We start from the raw sequence: 18,889 nt of genomic DNA on the forward strand, positions 1-18,889 counted from the left end.
GAGAAGGAAACCAAATCACCAGTATCAAAAATAAAAAGAGTTAATGCACTACAAATGAAGCGGAATTTAAAGAATTATTATGAATTATTTTACCTAGTTACATGCCAGTAAAACTAAGTGATATGGGTGAATATAAATCACTGAGATTAAAAGAAGAAATAGAATTCTCAAAAAATTCCATCTTCAAAAAAGAAACTGATTAAACTATAAATTAACTCTGTAAGAAAAAAAGTTCCACAGATTAGATGGATTATAATAAAATTTTACCAAATATTTAATCAATGTTACTTAAACTATTTTAAAAATATGTAAGAGATATTAATCAATTGGGGAATGCTTCAATAAATTGTTCTATAGAAATGATGAGAAGGATGTTCTCAGAAAAACAAATCAAAATAAAACACCAACAGTCTAGAAAGTCTCCCATAACTCAAGCAAAGTGAAATGTACTATATACAAAATAATGGCAATGTTCTGGGATGACCAGCTGTAAATGATTTTGCTATTCTTAGTAGTACAATCATTCACAACTACTCTGAAGGATTTATGATGAAAAGTCTTATCCATATACAGAGAAGAAACTGATTGTGTCTGAATACAAATTGAAGCATTCTGTATTTCTATATCTCTCTCTTTTTAAACTTCATTTTTCTTGAGGGTTTTTATTTTCATTAGGGTGGGAGATCTATGTTTTCTTTCACAACTTGACTTTTATAAAAATGGTTTGTATGACTTGACATGTGAGAGAGAAAGAGAGAGAGAGAGAGAGAGAGAGAGAGAGAGAGAGAGAGAGAGAGAGAGAGAGAGAGAGAGAGAGAGAGAGAATACAGAGAGAGGAACCACCTCCTAAAAATCCATGTTTTTTGTTTGATTTATTTTTTTTTATCTTTTTCTTAACACTGAATGGGATTTCTTGTCTCTTGACCTAGCTTTCTCCTTCTTCCTTTCTCCCTCCCTCTTCTCTTTCCCCATTTTTTCCCTGTCCCTGTTTCTCTACTTCTCTTTATTTCTGCTATCTCTTTGTCTCTATTTTTCTGTCTCTCTCAATGTATACATGAATGATAACATGGTGTAGTAGAAATATGACTTGGGAAGAGTTGGGAAGGCCTTGGTTCCCATCCTATACTTGACACAGAGTAGAGATGCACTTTAAACTCTCAATGCTCCAGGCAATGCTCTAAGACTAAGAATTGAAAATTAACTATGACAGTCCCTCAGTGGAAGGAATTTTCATGTTGTGAATTCTCTACCCCAGTGAAATCATAGTTCATCACACTCACACGTGCACATACATACTATATATAATCAATTTTAAGTCAGACTTCCATTTAACTTCCATGATCCTTTGCTGTCTTTTTCATTGAAGTGCTACTGATATGAGAAAAACCTGTACTGAGAGATTTCGGTCCTTGAATTGGTGTAAGTTCTTTTGGAAGAGGCAAATCTTAGATTAATAAGTCCAAGAATGTAAGGAACATAGTTTATAAATGAAGACAAAAGATGGAAAAATCATGTGATAGACCAAAAGAGCAAGTTCTGAAAAAAAAGAAGAAAATGAGAAACTTATGGGAGAAAAGGAGAGCTATATCCTCTCCATCAACATTCCCTCCTTTACACCCTCCAGCCCCCAAGGCTTAAAGAACAAGGAAAATGACTTTTCACTTTTTATGTTCAGTTAGTGTTTACTCTTCTTTTTATGAGCTTGGGACACTAAAAAATACATTTCACTGGGTTTTGTTTCAAAAAATAAAACCACAAAAATGATGCTGAAAACTCAAAGATATGATGGATGAGAAAAGCACTGGTTTTGACTTTAATCTGCAAAGAATTGATTTGATCAGAGACCTAGTTAACTGCAGAAAAGAGAAAAAATGTAAACAAGATGTGTCTTTTTAAGAGTACATGGTGTGACTACATCTTGCCAGAGAATAGATGCTAAAAGTAACATGGAATTATGAGTTTTTTATGAGACAACCAAGGTTATTTACAGATCTGTTTCATTATTATGCCATAAAAACTCTCCTCTCCCCTCTCTTCTTCTCTATCGCTCTACCATCTCCTTTCCCTCTCTTCCCTTCTCCCCTTCCTTTCTCTTCCCTGTCTTCCCTTGCCCTCCTTTCCCCTCCAGCAACCTGAAGAAATAGCCTTAGGATTATAAGACACATTTTCTCCTTTAACTAAAATCTAAAATGATAGACTGTATTGTTTTATACTTTTAATCATTTCTTTAATGTCCTGAGTCTTTGTATTTTCTCACTTTGAGGCTTTCCCTCATTGGAATGTTCAGTCTTGCTAGGCCTGTGCTCCATGGGCCATTTCTACTGCTAACTCTTTTCATCTATCTAAATATAGCCACAGGTCCATTCTGTGCCTCATTACCTCAGACTTACTGGATTGCTGACTTACTCAGCTTTGGTATTAAAACGTTATGCCCAATATCATGTCACCTCTCGTAGGGATTTTTTATGTTTGAAAAGAGGGCTGATTACCTTCCCTGAAATGAATGGATGTTTAATGGTGGCAATTTCTGGTATGCTAGTTCAAATACTTGAAGACAGCTATAATGTTCCACCTGAGTGTTCTCTTCTCCAAGTTAATTATGTCCAATTCTTTCAACTAATCCTCATATGACATGTATTCAAAGTCCTTCACCATATAAGTTTGTCAGCTTATCAATGCCCCTTTAAAAAAGAGGTCCTCAATACTGAACAGAATATTTCAAATGATGGCTGGCAAGGTGAGAATACAGTGAGACCATATTTTTTCTGTTTCTGGAAATAATGAATCTCTTAATAAAATTGTGTAAGTTATTTTGGTTACCACTTACTACTAACTCATATTGAATTTGCAATCCACAAAGCCTCACTATTTTCAGATAAATTACTATCTAATAATGCTTACCTCTTTCTGTATTTAGGAAGTTGTCCAAAAATATCCCTTATACTTCTATAATTCCTTTCCTCCCCTTCTTTACTTTTTCTTCTTCCCACCCCTTGCCTAACCTATAAACTCTCCATCTATAACAATCTCAATAAATTGTTTAGCCTCTGCTTGAATATTTCCATAGACTCACTAAGTAACTCAGTGCTTTATCTACTGAAAATCCAGCCTGGTCAATGAATTCTTTCAATGTGAATCTGATGCTTAATCCCATGAACCATCAATAATTAAGCCAGTGCTTCCTAGCTGTGTGACCCTGGGCAAGTCACTTAATTCCAGCCTCAGAAGAAATAAATAATTAATTAAGACAGTGCTAATAAGTGCTACTATATACCTTATTGTTGTTTGTCCTTCATTCTGGAAGAGGGCCATGACATCAGAGAAGTGATGCTATGATTTACAAGTGAATTGGATTTAACTGAGAGAATGCTGTGCAAAGTCACCTGACTTAACATTTCCCTCAAGAGTTCTCTGGGTCCAGTGGACAGATATAGATCAGGAAGACTGGAGATGGGAGATCTTGACCTTTTTAAGTTAATGACTTTAATAGGAGACAAAGAATGGCCTTTACTATGTACCAAGCACTATATTAGATAGTTGGAGATACAATGACAAAAATATCACCAAATGTCTGACTATAAGAAGCTTACATAAGAAAGAAGCTATAGCTGTACAAAGTCATGTATTCATGCTGGATGACAATGGTAATTTGGAAATCTCAAGGAAACAAAATATAGAGCTTTTCACTTAAAAAAAATAAATGAAACATAAATTCCTAAAGGAGTCATCTTTGTATTCTCATCTTGTCTGCGTGTGCTTATCTGTAGTACATAATGACAGAAGATAGAAAAACAAGTAAACTTTGATGTCATTCTAAACCTTCCAAGGCAATTCACCTTTTTAAGTGATGAACCTATTGAGGGCACACATAGTGCATCTGTTCCAGATACCATTTTGCTTGATGATTGATTTATGAGAGAGTTGAGTGTGTGTATATGTGTGTGTGTGATATGTGATGTGTGTGTGTGTGTGTGTGTGATTTATTTCTCCTTCAACTTGTTTCAAATAGTGCTGTAGCCAGACTTTGGGTTTGCCTACCAGGCTCCAGGGGGCAGTGTGGTAATGCCTAAGACCTCAATCTCTTTTTATGGAAGGCCTTTGGCATTTTTAGTTGAAAATGTTTATACTGGAAATTAAATTATACTGGGAATTTTGAACCCCCTCCCCCACTCTGGGAAGTTTAGGAAAATTAGGGCAGGCAGCAGTGACCACCACCAGGGCAGGGCTGGAGGGCTGTCAGCATTCCCTCCTCTTTCCCACAGGCTGGCTGGACAATTCAGCACCTCGGCCACATGCAGATTGATGGCCTGAGGAGCTAAAAGGTGGTGACATCACTGGCTCAATATGTCCAGATATTCTAGAATCTTTAGTCACTTTCAAATCAGGGGTACCTTCATCTGAAGAATGAGTTTCAAAGGATCTTCTCCTACCATTATCATGTTTTCTTCCATCCTCATGTGATATGGACTTTAAAATTCTAAATTGTTGGGTATATATGTAAATATATTATATATAAAAACACATATATTCATGCCAATAGATAGATGTGTATGTATCTATGTATCAAACCTGTCATTCAAAAACTTCCAATTTATTCCAACACAACAGATAAACATATTTTGAGTCACAGTGAAAGTAAGCCACAGTTCACATGCCCAACTCCATCACAATTCCATTTAAAAAAAAAAAATTAATCCTGGTACTTGCAATGCTATTCACCTATATTGACTTTATCTATCTGTCTACTTATCTATCAGTATTTATCTTTCTTTCTATATGTGTCTATTATTCTCACTATACAGTTGAAGAAACTGAGGCACAGGGAAGTTAAGTGACTTGTCTAGAGTCACACAACTTGTAAGTGTCTGGGTTGGTCTTAGCTTCTCCTGATTCCAGGATCCATGCTCTATCTATTGGATTACCTTTTTACCTTTAAACTTCAAGGACATTTAGAAATCATCCCCCTATTTAAAAGATGATTTACTGATAATTTGACTTGCCCATGAACAATAGTAACTGACAGACCAGATTTTGAACCCAAATCCTTTTACTTCAAATCAAATTCAATCTCCACTCTACATGGTACATCTAAGTGTCAGGCTATTTACTTAATCACAGGCTAGAAATGGATTTTTCAGCTGTAGGGACTCATAAGGACTTTTAATGTATGGCTGGGGTGGGGGTGGAGAGGGGGAAGCTTCAGCCTCATAGATGGAGCAATAAAAACATAGTGCCTTGATGTATTGAAGTGATTCTATTTAAACAAATTTGCTAATAAATGTGTTCATTCATTCTACAAATATTTATTAAGTGTCTACTTTATGCAATATTAGAAAAATAATGAATATATTATTCTCCATATTATGATTTGAGCTCCTTGAAAATAAGGATTTCTATGCTTTTCTATTTGTATCACCAGTATTTTGCACTGGCTTAATAGTAAATGCTTAATAGATCCTTTTTCACTCAAGGACTGAGGCAATTTTAAGGAAAAAGGTCTGCTTTTCCTCCAATTTTTCCTCCCTAAGCCTATCCAGTAATAGATACTATAACTGTGTGTTAGAGAGTTATAAAAAAATAATAAAAACATAAAAAATTCCAGGGCTTATATTCAGATAAATGTAAGCTCAAATTAAGGCAGAGCATCAAATGGAAGAAAATTTCCTCAATGGGGACTCTAAACTACTGTGATTGTATTATTCATTTTGCTTACTATAAACATCCTATTACTATGATACTTAATACTAATGTTAACACAATTATAATATAAAATAATCTAGTATTAAATATTTTATTTAATTTTATAAATATAAATTTATATGATATTAATATATTTTAAATATATTTAATAATATGTACTAATATAAGCATTAATGTAGATATTAAAATGAATACTATAAATCAAGGACTAAGCTTAGTGAACCTATTCAGTTGTTTTTCAGTCATATATGACTTTTATTTGGGGTTTTTTTGGCAAAGATACTGGAGTGGTTTGCCATTTCTTTCTCCAGTTCATTTTACAGAGATGAGGGCACCGAGGCAAGAGGGTCATATGGCTAATAAAAGTCTGAGGCTAGATTTGAACTCGGCAATGTGAGTCCAGGCCCAGAATTCTACTGATTGTGCCATTTAGCTAGCTTCAGTGAGTCTGAGGGGCTACATTGCCTTTAGCTAAAAAGAAATGAGCTAATTCTTATAACAAGTAAATTTTCCCATATTAAAAAGGAAAATGAGAGAAATAGCAAGTAAATAGATGATTATCTTGTAACCAATTATACCCTCTTAAATGACACCAACCAGTATCAGGATTACAAAATGAGATCTAGGGGTAGTGGTAGCTTTGGGCAAGGCATATAATCTTTCTCAACCTCAGCTTCTTTATAAAGTGGTCATAATAACAGTACTTTGCCAAACTTAAAGTAACATATAAATACCACACTTTGGGTGCTTTTTTTGTTGATAAATTGTTAGCTGAGTTGTTTGAATATCACCCAAACAAGCCCTATTTATTTTATCCTTGGATTTTATTTTTATAAACTTTATCCACTTTATGCAATTTTCAGTCATATTCAATAACTCACAACTTGTATACTTATTTTTTCACCTTTATTATTCCATAGTGAAATGATATCTGTGAGTTCTAAAAGCAATTCTATATGCTTTTAACCTGTTTACATGTACTCTGAGAACATCTGTCAATCCCTTTCCTTTGTTTTGACAAGGAAATATTAATCTTTCCATAATTACCTTACTGTGATAGACCCTGTGTTTTCTTCAGACATAGTTAGAACAAAAATAATCAAGGTTATTTACTTAATGTGGTTTGAGGCAAGTTTCAGTAATCTATAACATTCACTTATGTGGAATATCTCATTCTCTAATGATGCTAGGTAAATGAGGCACTTTCTGAATTATATACTTTCTTAATAAAAAAAGAAAGGCTTTTGAATTTGTGACTACTTCATGTTCTTAAATAGTTTCTTTCTATTTATTTAATTTTAAAATTATAGTAGAGTAAGAATCTCATTGTGATGACAGGTAGAGAATTTTTAAAATGAAAATGAATAGCTACTATTAAATACACATTTGATTCAAGGCTCTCCAGCTAATAACAAAAGTAAAGGGGAATACAGAATTTACTAGACCAAAGTTTCTCCCTTATCTGTTATAATTTTTAAAAGTAAATCAGTTATGAGAAGTGTCCAGTGTCCAGTGATTAAAACCCTTAGGAATGTGGAGTTAAGGACAATATTACCACTTTTTAAAATCAGGAATACATATTTATTGAAGCTGATTTGTTAATTATGACATTGATATAGCTTTTCTGGGCTTTCATAGTAAAAAGCAAGCTCTGGAAAATAATTATGAAATTACAGTACACATTTATGAATTTTCTTTTCCTTTGTAGATTAGATAGAAAAAACAGGCATGGGACTTCCAGTCAAGATGACAGCAACAAAGGTTTTAAGGGAGCCCCTTTATCCTATATACACCCCCCACAAAGATCAAAAGGGACACCAGAAGGAATAACAATCAAGAATACTAAAGCACAACACTAATAACTTCCACTGCTCAATCATGGACTACACAAAAAAAGATGTCCAGAAGCCTGAAGCTCAGAGATACAGACAGGCTATAAAAGGTGGTAATCTCCCTAGCTCTAGTAAATGGAGATAGTTCCATGAATCCAGTGGGATTTCAGCCTTGCACTATTCAACCAGCAATAGTGGAGAGAGTCAACCCTCAATAGGTGACTGCACAGAGAAACAGAACTGAGAAGTTTGGGTCTGCCTCAGGATACTTTAAGAGGAATGAGTCCAGTATTTTCTAGTGAACAACAGTAGAAGACTGTTGACGTAGAAAGGAGCCTTCTAAGAATTCAAAGACAAATGATTTCTGAATTCCAATGGGGCCTTTTTGGACCACAGTAGATACAGACAACTTGGGTTCAGGCATTATGCAATGAGAAAAAGAGGGGGATAGGGCTTAGACTCAATCTAGATACTACCAGTGGATGATTGTGAGAGCTGGACTATAAAGAAAGTTGAGTGCCACAGAACTAATGCTTTCACATTGTAGTGCTAGAGAAACTTTTTAAAATCCTTTGGACAGCAAGGACATCAAATCAGTCAATACTGAAAGGAATTAATTCAAGTTATTTTTGGAAGGTAAAATACTGAAGCTGAAACTTAAAACACTTTGGCCATATAATATGAAGACAGAACTTATTGGAAAAGACTCTGATATTGAAAAAGATTAAATGTAAAAAAAAAAAAAAAAAAAAGGAGATTTCAGAGGGTGAGATGAATACACAGTGTCATATAAACAACTTGGATTATTTCAAGAGATTGTGGAAAAAAGAAGGCCCTGGTCCACTATGGTCTATGAGGTCACTAAAAGTCAGACCTAATTGAATGACTGAAAAACAAGAAAATAGTCCCTGTCATAGTAGCTTTGTTGGACTTCTAGTTCAGCAACAACTTATTACCAGTGGCTTTATGGAGAGAAAGAATGAGAAAGGAAAAAAAGAGAGAAAGACAGACAGACAGAGACAGACAGAGACACACACAGAGAGAAAGATTCTACTACTCACTATTGCATTAAAGGTAAATCTATAACAAATTAGGGAAGGCCCAACCAAGATAAAGAGGATTCAAATATTGGCCTGGGGTGTGTTCCCACCTCCTCTTCAAGGTACAGGTAGAAAGGTAGACCAGAGGTTTTTCACTAGATAGTGATTGTTGTTGTTATTGTTGGATTTTGTTTTGTTTTGTTTTGTTTTTTGGCCACACAAAGTTATTGTATAATCAATTCCAAGAAGTGTGGAGGGATTGGAATAAACATCACTGTAAGGATCCCTCCTCCCAGGCTGAAATCACAGAATCTTTATGTCAGAAGGAGCCTCCATTGGTGAAATGACCTTGTTAGTTTTTTTTGAACCTTGAGCAGCACTTTGTAAACTGATTAGTAGAAGAGGTATTATGTAGTAGTAGCTGGAGAGTGAATTTTGAGACAGAAAGATCTTCCACATAATATTCAAGTAATCCTAGAAACACTTAACCTCTCAGTACCCCAGGCAATTCTCTTAAGTTTCCAAACAATTGCAAGTCTTCATTGACATAATTAGGTTTCTCATTGGGAATACTCATAAAAGCATCTGCCACCTAGTAAGTGCTTAATAAATGTTTGTTGCCTGCCTGCTTACATATGAAACCACAAGCCTCAACTAACAAACAACAAACAATCCCATTGTCCAATAATTTAAGCAGAGCCAATTCTACCCTCTTTGACCATTATCACAAAAAGTCTTACTGAGGCTAGGAGTAAAACATATTGCCATGGAAAGAGAGAGAGAGAGAGAGAGAGAGAGAGAGAGAGAGAGAGAGAGAGAGAGAGAGAGAGAGAGAGAGAGAGAGAGAGAGAGAGAGATTGTTTATTGCAACTATTCTGGGTATCAGAATGACCTTGGCTTCATTATTACCAGTACTGCCAATTAGACAGGCAATGAAGGGAATCTTGCCAATTTGAAGAGTAGAGATCATGATGCCAGCCCCTTGTTCTAGCCATAGATGGTTAAAATATATTTTGAATAATCCATTTACTTGTTCAAAAGGTTCACAAATGTTATAGGTTAAGGTTTTTATTTTTTTCCTAAAATAATTCAAATGACATTGAATGGCAAGCTCCATTTATTGGGGCCATATTGTTTAACATTATGTTTCATTCCAACTATTTGGAAAGATGGTCATATAGTAGCCCAATCTACATCAGAATAGAGAATGCTGGAAGTCGTGTTTCTGGAATAAAGGACTAGTCTTTCCCCCCAATTCATTAAATTTCTTAAGTGACAGTACCAATAATAATTAAAGCCAACTCAGCACATATCTCAGAGTTACAGAGGAAGACTTTTACTAGCATCCAAAAAGAATTGTGCATCAATAGCAGGTCACAGAGATCTGAGATGATAGAGCTAGGGAAGAAATGTGATCTCAAAAAGGACACACTACCTCAACAGTGATATTATAATGCATATAGCTGAAAATTTACATAAATATTCAAAGTAGAAAATTGCTGTATCCTTTTTTCTCCTTGCCTACGTGGATGGGTGCAGATGGTAGCACTTGTGAGATATATGTTGATGCTGACAGCCTCTCTCATTGTCATACTTCCCTCACAGTTATGTTTGACTTTGGAACTATTAGTACTGGTGCTTTAGCATTTGGGTTAGAACAAAATACAATCCAGTTTAATCCCTCTTGTTTGCTGTGTGTATATGATAGGCTTTTTACAATATCAATTTTGAAATATTTTTCTCAAGTTTAGAAGATATTTTGGATAAACATGCATATTGTTATTTTTACTATATCAATAGTTCTAAAATCTTAGAAGTGTGAATGCAGCTGAGATCACATCTCATCCATACCTTCTCATCTTTACTCAAAAGTTAGTAAAACCTGTGTCTTTACTCCTCTTGTCCCATGAAACATAATTAGCCCAAACTCAGGAAGATAGACTAGATGGTGTTATTTCCAGATTCAGTATCTTATCATTTCAAAAATTTGTCAGAATTGCAGAAAAACCAAGGCAAAGCTATAATATTCTTTTAAAAAATAATAGCTTTTCCCAAAAAAGTATCTTTTTACTTATTTCTTTTTATTCTTTTTTATTTTCAAAACATATGCATGGATAATTTTTCAACATTAACCCTTGCAAAACCTTGTATTGCAATTTCCCCTTCTTTTTCCCACTCTCTCCCCTAGATGGCAAGTTATCCAATATATGTTAAACATTGTAAAAATATATGTTAAATCCAACACAGGCATACACATTTACACAATTATCTTGCTGCACAGGAAAAGCTAGATCAAAAAGGGAAAAAAATAGAAAGAAAATAAAATTCAAGCAAACCACAACAAAAAGAATGAAATGCCATGTTGTGATTTACCCTCAGTTCCCACAGTCCTCTCTGTGGGTGGAGATGGCTTTCTTCATCACAAGATCATTGGAAATGACCTGAATCATCTCATTATTGAAAAGAGCCATGTCCATCAGAATTAATAGTCATACAACCTTGTTGTTGCTCTGTGCAATGATCTCCTGATTCTGCTCATTTCACTTAGCATTGGTTCAGGTAAGTCTCTCCAGGCCTCTCTGAAATCATCTTGCTGATTGTTTCTTACAGGACAATAATATTTCATAACATTCATATACCATAACTTATTCAGCCATTCTCCAACTGATGGGCAAACACTCACTTTCTAGTTTCTTGCCACTACAAAAAGAGCTGCCATAAACATTTTTGTATATGGGGGGCCCTTTTTCTCCTTTAAAATCTCTTTGGGATATAAGCCCAACAGAAACACTGCTGGATCAAAGGGTATACACAGTTTAATAACTCTTTGGACATAATTACAAATTTGTCTCCAGAATGGTTGAATACATTCACAATTAGACCAATAATGTATTAATATCCCAGTTTTCCCACATCCCCTCCAACATTTGCCATTATCTTTTCCTGTCATCTTAGGTAATTTGAGAGATGTGTAATAGTATTTCAGAGTTCCCTTGATTTGTATTTCTCTGATCAATAGTGATTTAGAGGCCCATTTCATATGACTAGAAATGGTTTCAATTTCTTCATCTGAAAATTGTCTGTTCATATCCTTTGGCCATTTATCAATTGGAGAATAGCTTGAATTCTTATAAATTTGAGTCAATTCTCTATATATTTTAGAAATGAGACCTTTATCAGAACCTTTAAATGTAAAAATTATTTCCCAATTGATTTCTTCCCTTCTAATCTTGTCTGCATTAGTTTTATTTATACAAAAACAATTTAGCTTAACATAATCAAAATTATCTATTTGGTTTTCAATTATGAATTCCAGTCCTTCTTTGGCCACAAATTCCTTTCTTCTCCACAGAAGGTAAACTATCCTATGTTGTATTAATTGGATTCTAATATCACTCTTTATATCTAAATCATGAACCCATTTTGATCTTATCTTGATATATGGTGTTAGATGTGAATCAATACCTAGTTTCTGCCCATTTTCCCAATGGTTTTTGTTAAATAGTGAGTTGTTATCCCCAAAACTGGGGCCAAACACTAGATTAACATAGTCATTGACTCTTTTGTCCTTTGAACCTAACTTATTCCACTGATCAACTACTCTACTTATTAGCCAGTACCAAATGTTTTTGATGACCCTTGCTTTATATTATAGTTTTAGGTTTGGCACAGCTAGGCCAGCTACATTTGATTTTTTTTTCATTAATTCCCTTGAAATTCTTCACCTTTTGTTCTTTCAGATAAACTGTTATTATTTTTTCTAAATCTGTAAAATAATTTCTTAGGAGTTTGATTGGTATGGCATTAAATAAGTAGATTAATTTAGGTCATTTTTATTATATTCACTTGCCCTACCCATGAGCACTTGATATTTTTCCAATTGATTAGATCTGACTTTATTTGTGTGGAAAGTGTTTTGTAGTTGGGTTCATATAGTTCTTGATTTTGCCTTAGCAGATAGACTCCCAAATATTTTATATTATCTACAGTTATTTTAAATGGAATTTCTCTTTGTATCTCTTGCTGTTGGACTTTGTTGGTAATATATATATATAAAAATGCTGATGATTTATGTGGATTTATTTTGTATCCTGCAGCTTTGTTGTATTGTTTCTCAAAGTTTTTTAGTTGATTCTCTAGGGTTCTCTAAATATGTCATCATATCATATGCAAAGAGTGATAATTTGGTTTTCTCATTAGCTACTCTAATTCCTTTAATCTCTTTGTTTTTTCTTATTGCCAAAGCTAACATTTCTAATACAATATTGAATAATAATGGTGATAGTAGACAAGCTTGTTTCACCCTTGATCTTATTGGGAATGGTCCTAGTTTTCCCCCATTATATATGATGCTTGCTGATGGTTTAAATAGATGCTACTGATCATTTTAAGGAAAACTCCATTTATTCCTATACACTCTAGTGTTTTTAATAAGAATGAGTGTTGGATTTTATCAAATGCCTTTTATGTATCTTTTAAGATAATCATATGATTTTTGTTAGTTGGTTACTGAAAAAGTCAATTATGCTAATAGTTTTCCTAATATTGAACCAGCCCTGCATTCCTGGTATAAATCCTACTTGTTCATGTTGTATTATTCTGGAGATGACTTTTCTGTAATCTCTTTGCTAATATTTTAAGGTTTTTACATCAATATTCATTAGGGAGACTGGTCTATAATTTTCTTTCTCTGTTTTCATCCTACCTTGTTTTGATATCAGCACCATATCTGTATCATAAAAGGAATTTGGTAGGACTCCTTCTTTCCATATTTTCTCAAATAGTTTGCATAGTATTGAAATTAATTGTTCTTTAAATGTTTAATTGAATTCACATGTAAATGTATCTAGCCCTGGAGAATTTTTCTTAGAGAGCTGATTAATAGTTTGTTCTACTTCTTTTTCTTAAGAGGGACTAATTAAGCAATTCATTTTCTCTTCTGTTAATCTGGGCAATCTATATTTTTGTAGGTATTTCTTCATTTCATTTAGAATATCAAATTTATTGACATAAAGTGAGCAACAGAACTCCTAATTATTGCTTTAATTTCCTCTTCATTGGTGAAATGTTCTCCCTTTTCATTTTGGAGACTAGCAATTTGATTTTCTTCTTTACTTTTTCTAATCAAACTAAAGGTTTATCTATTTTGCTGGTTTTTCCACAAAACCAACTCTTAATTTTATTTATTAATTTAATAGTTTTCTTTTTTCCAATTTTATTAATTTCCCATTTTATTTTCAGTATTTCAAAATTGATGTTTAATTGGGGACTTTAATTTGTTCTTTTTCTAATTTTTTTTTGTTCTTCAAGCTCAATTCATTGCTCTTCTCTTTCTCTATTGTATGTAAGGAAGCATCTAGAGATATAAAAATTTCCCTAATAACTGTTTTGACTGCATTCTTCAAATTTTGATATGTTGTCTCATTATTGTCATTTGTCTCAATAGTCTCAATATTGTCAAACATTGTCATTTGACTGAAATTATTGATTGTGCCTATGGTTTATTGCTTCACCCAAGCATTCTTTAGGATTAGATTATTTAGTTTCCAATTAATTTTTGGTCTATTTTCTCCTGGCCTTTTATTGCATGTAATTTTTTATTGCATCATGATCTGAAAAAAACTGTATTTATATTTCAACCCGTCTTCATTTGATTTTGAGATTTTTATTCCCTAATATATGGCCAACTTTTTTTATAGGTTCCATGAGTTGCTGAGAAAAAAATATAAACTCCTTTCTGTCTCCATTCAATTTTCTCCAAAGCTCTATCATACCTAACTTTTCTCAAATTCTATTTATCTCCTTAACTTCTTTCTTCTTTATTTTGTGGTTTGATTTATCTAGTTCTGAGAGAGCAAGGTTGAAATCCCCACTAGTATAGTTTTGCTGCTTATTTCTTCTTGCAGCTCTTTTAACTTCTCCTCTAGGAATTTGGATGCTAGACCATTGGTGCATATATGTTTAATATTTATATTGCTTCATTATCTATGATATCCTTTAGCAAGATATATTTTCCTTCCTTATCTCTTTTAATTAGATCCATTTTTTGCTTTTGCTTGATCTAAGATCAATTTTTTACTTCACCTGAAACATAATAGATTGTGTTCTAGCTTTTGCATTTACTCTGTATGTATCACTTTGCTTTAAATAAGTTTCTTATAAACAACATATTGCAGGATTCTGGCTTTTAATCCAGTTTGCTATCTACTTCCATTTTATTGGAGTACTAATCCTATTCACATTCACAGTAAACATGACTAATTCTGTATTTCCCACATTTCATTTACCTGAAGTTATGCTTTTCTCTTTCCTTTCCTCCTTTCCCTCCTCCCTAGTATTTTTCTGACAACCACCTCCCTCAAACAACCCTCTCCCTTTACAGCCCTTCTTCCTTTCTTATACCTTACCTCTATTACTTCTGTTTTTCCTTCTCTTAGCCTCCCTGTTTCCTTTCCCCCTTTTGCCTCTCACTTACCTATAAGGTGAGACAAGTTTCTCTGTGAAACCAAATATGTCTGATATTCTCTCTTTGAGCCAAATCCAATGAGAGTAAGATTCACATAATGTTCATCCCCTTTCCTTCTTTCCCTCAATTATAATAGATCTTACTTAACACTTCCTAGCTGTGTGACCCTGGGTGAGTCACTTAACCCCAAATGCCTCAGCAAAATAAATAAATAAATATATATATATATATATATATATATATATATATATATATATATATATATATATATATATATATATATGTATGTATGTATAATGTCTTCTGTGCCTCTTCATGAGATGTAATTTCCATCATTTTACCTCCATTTTCCTCTTTTCTGGTTCAATCTTTTTTACATCTCTAGCTGGAGATGGAATTTTTTTTCATATTATCAAAATAAAATCAAATTATACACACACTCTCTAAGTATACTCATAACAGAAATATAATTCTCAAGAGTTCTTTCCTTTCTACTTTTTCATGCTTTTTTTGAGTTCTATGTTTGGAGATCAAATTTTTTGTTCAGTTCTGGTCTTTTCATCAGAAATAGATGAAATTCACCTGTATCATTGAATGTCTATCTTCTGTTCTCAAAGATAATGCTTAATTTAGCTGGATAGTTAATTCTTGGCTGTAATCCAATTACTTTGTCTTTTGGAATATCAGATTCTAGCCTCTTCAATCCTTTAAGGTAGAAGATGCTAGGTCCTGGGTAATCCTGATTGTGGCTCCTCAATATTTAAATTGTTTCTTTCTGATTGCTTGCAATATTTTTTCTTTAATCCAATAATTCTAAAATTTGGCTATGATATTCCTTGGAATTTTCATCTTGAGGTCTTTTTCAGGAGGTAATTGGTGAATTCTTTTTTAATGGCTCTTTTACTTTCTGGTTCTAGGACATCAGGTCAGCTTTCCTTGATTATTTCCTGAAAGATGATAGCTAGGCTCATGGTTTTCAGGAATTCTAATAATCCTTAGATTGTCTCTCCTAGATCCATTTTTCAGGTCAGTTGTTTTTCCAGTGAGGTATTTTATATTTTTTTCTATCTTTTCATTTTTGGGGGGTTTCATTTGACTGATTTTTGATGTTTCTTTGAGTCATTCATTTTAATTTGTTCAGTTCTAATTTTTAGTGAATTACTTTTTTCAGGTACCTTTTTTAGCTTCTTTTGTATTTGGCCAATTTAATTTTAAATGAGTTGTTTTGATCAATGGGCTTTTTCATTTCACAAATTCTGTTTTTCAAGGTGTTGTTTTCTTTTTCCATTTTGTCAGATCTATTTTGTAAGGAGTTATATGCTTTTTCTATTTCACTAAATCTATTTTGTAAGGAGTGTTCTTCAGATAATTTCTGTTTCCTTTCCCAAACCCTCTTGCAAAGCTCTCATTTCCTTTCCTTATTTTTCCTCTAACTCTTTTTAAAGATCCTTTTTGAATTTTTCCAAGAGAGCCTTGTGAGATGGGGACCAATTCATATCACATTTTGGAACTTTATCTGGGATGATCTGCTTTTAGTGCCCTCAGGGTTTTAAATTTGTTCTTTTCTTTCCCCATAAAAATTATCTATAATCAATTATTTTTGCTTTTTTACTCATTTTTTTAAAGGTTGAGGCCTGCTTTTAGGGCAAAGGAGAGATTTTCCAAGATTCCTGTACAGGCAACAGTGGCTACATTGGGTCCATACTAACTAAATTCCAGTGCTAGGTGGGCATGACCAGGTCCCGTAGTATTCTGAAGTTTAGGAAGTCACTAGTTGCCTTTGAAGAGGAAGTTCAAGCATACTTTCTAGATGAGATGACTTCATTGAAAGGTAGGTAAAACTGGGCAGGGAGAAGCTTAACCTAGATCATGGTTGCTGAGAAGGGGGATAAATGAAGAGTGGGAATGAATTTAGAAACCACCCATTTCCTCTCCTCATTATAAAGATTAAGAAACTAAGGACCAGAGAAAGTAAGTGTCACAACGGTAAATGCCTGAGGTGAGATTTGAATCCAGATATTCCCTGTATCTAATTTACTTTACTGCTTTGCAGATGACAATTCCTACTCTCTAGCTAGGATTCCAGATGGAACTTTTCAGTCTTAAATGATTGGTTAATATTTCTATTGCTATAAATACCAACAATTTTCCTTCTCTTAGCTTGGCAACTGGTGGGTCTTGGATGAGTAGAACCCTTTAGGCATTTTCCATTCATTAGTAGCATCAAACAAGCCTTAATATGGTGAGAATGGACAGAAGTAATTCTCCTTCCTCCTTAGGGAGAGATATATTTATTATTTTAATTAAAATAGAAAAGTGAGCAAAGCACAAGCTTTCAGCTCTATGTCAGCCTTTTTAAATTCAGTAAGGCATCTTGGAATCTTCTTGCTGTAAGAAATGCCAGTTAGATAATTGACATCAACTTATCTATGGAAAAAGAAAAGAGAGGGGGAAAAAAGGTGAATGGCTTGAATTATATGGGAATTTCACATATTGAAGTGTTTAAAATGGATCTTAAAATGACATATTTGAGAGATTCTTATTAAATGTGACTTAAGTATTAACTTTATTTTTGAAGGAGGACTAAAGGCAAGAATTAAGAGGAAAAAACAATACCTACAATAAATATCAGTGTATTGCTGGGAATGCTCTTTTACTGTATGGAAATGAGGAAGAAAAACACCTTAACATTTTACCTCTAGGGAGTATTAAATTTGCAACATGATTAAGAGAAGTGATGATTGCATCTCAATAAAAGAGTTGAGTTGAAGGGGAACTTCCGGCCAAGATGGCGGCGTGGAGGCAGACAGCTGCTTGAGCTCCTCGTTTTCTCTCAGAACTTACTTCATGACAAGCCTCTGACTTAATGCTTGACCCAGAAAGAAATCCACAAATTATCACCAAGAGAAGACATCCTTGAAAGTCGCCAGAAAAGGTCTGTGTTTATTCGGGGGAGGGTCAATCAGACTGGGTGCAGACTGAGGGCAGACAGCCAGAGCAAGACAGGCAGCTCACACAGCTCAGACCGGAGGGGGAGGGGTGTGATCTCTGCCATTTCTGCGAAAAGGGCTTTTGCCCCAGTGTGGATGCTCCATCTTGGCAGCAAGCCAGGAGCAGCAGAGAGGGTGTAAACACCGGAGGTGAAGATTAAAACCCCAGAAAGCCAGCGTCTCTCAGAGCCCGGCCACCCCCAACCCCCACCTGGACTGACTCGGTGCGTTCTCAGAGCCTCAGAGCGCAGACTCAGTACAGTCATTGCTGTTCTGTTAGTGGCTCTCTGCTGCCCTACCCCCAGTCTGTAGAGGAAGCCCATTAATAACATCCAGCCCTATCCCCCGCAAAACAGACCAATTGTTTCTCTTGTCAGTTTGTTTTCTTTGATTCCTACTCTGACAAAATGAACAAAAAATTCAAAAGGGCTCTAACCATTGACAGCTTCTGTGTGGAGAGGGAGCAGACTTCAAATGCTGAGGAGACTAGGAACAGAATGTCCCCAGATGTATACCCTGGGAGGGATATAAGCTGCTCCTCAATACAAAAGAACCTCATAGAGGAAATCAAAAAGGCTCTCACAAGAGAGCTGGAAGAGAAATGGGAAAAGGAAAGGGAAGCTTGGCAAGAGAGCCTGGAGAAGTCATCCCATGCATTCAAAGACAGAATGGATAAAGAAATCAAATCATTGAGAAACAAGATTAGTGAGCTGGAAAAGGTAAACAACTCCAAGGAAAACAGGATTAGTGAGCTGGAAAAGGTAAACAACTCCAAGGAAAACAGGATTAGAGAGCTGGAAAAAGAAATCAGCTCTCTAAAAAATAAAATGGATAAAATGGAAAAAAATTCCATAGAAGATA

The sequence above is a fragment of the Sminthopsis crassicaudata genome, chromosome 4 (assembly GCF_048593235.1).
Source record: "Sminthopsis crassicaudata isolate SCR6 chromosome 4, ASM4859323v1, whole genome shotgun sequence".
Lineage (NCBI taxonomy): Eukaryota > Metazoa > Chordata > Mammalia > Dasyuromorphia > Dasyuridae > Sminthopsis > Sminthopsis crassicaudata.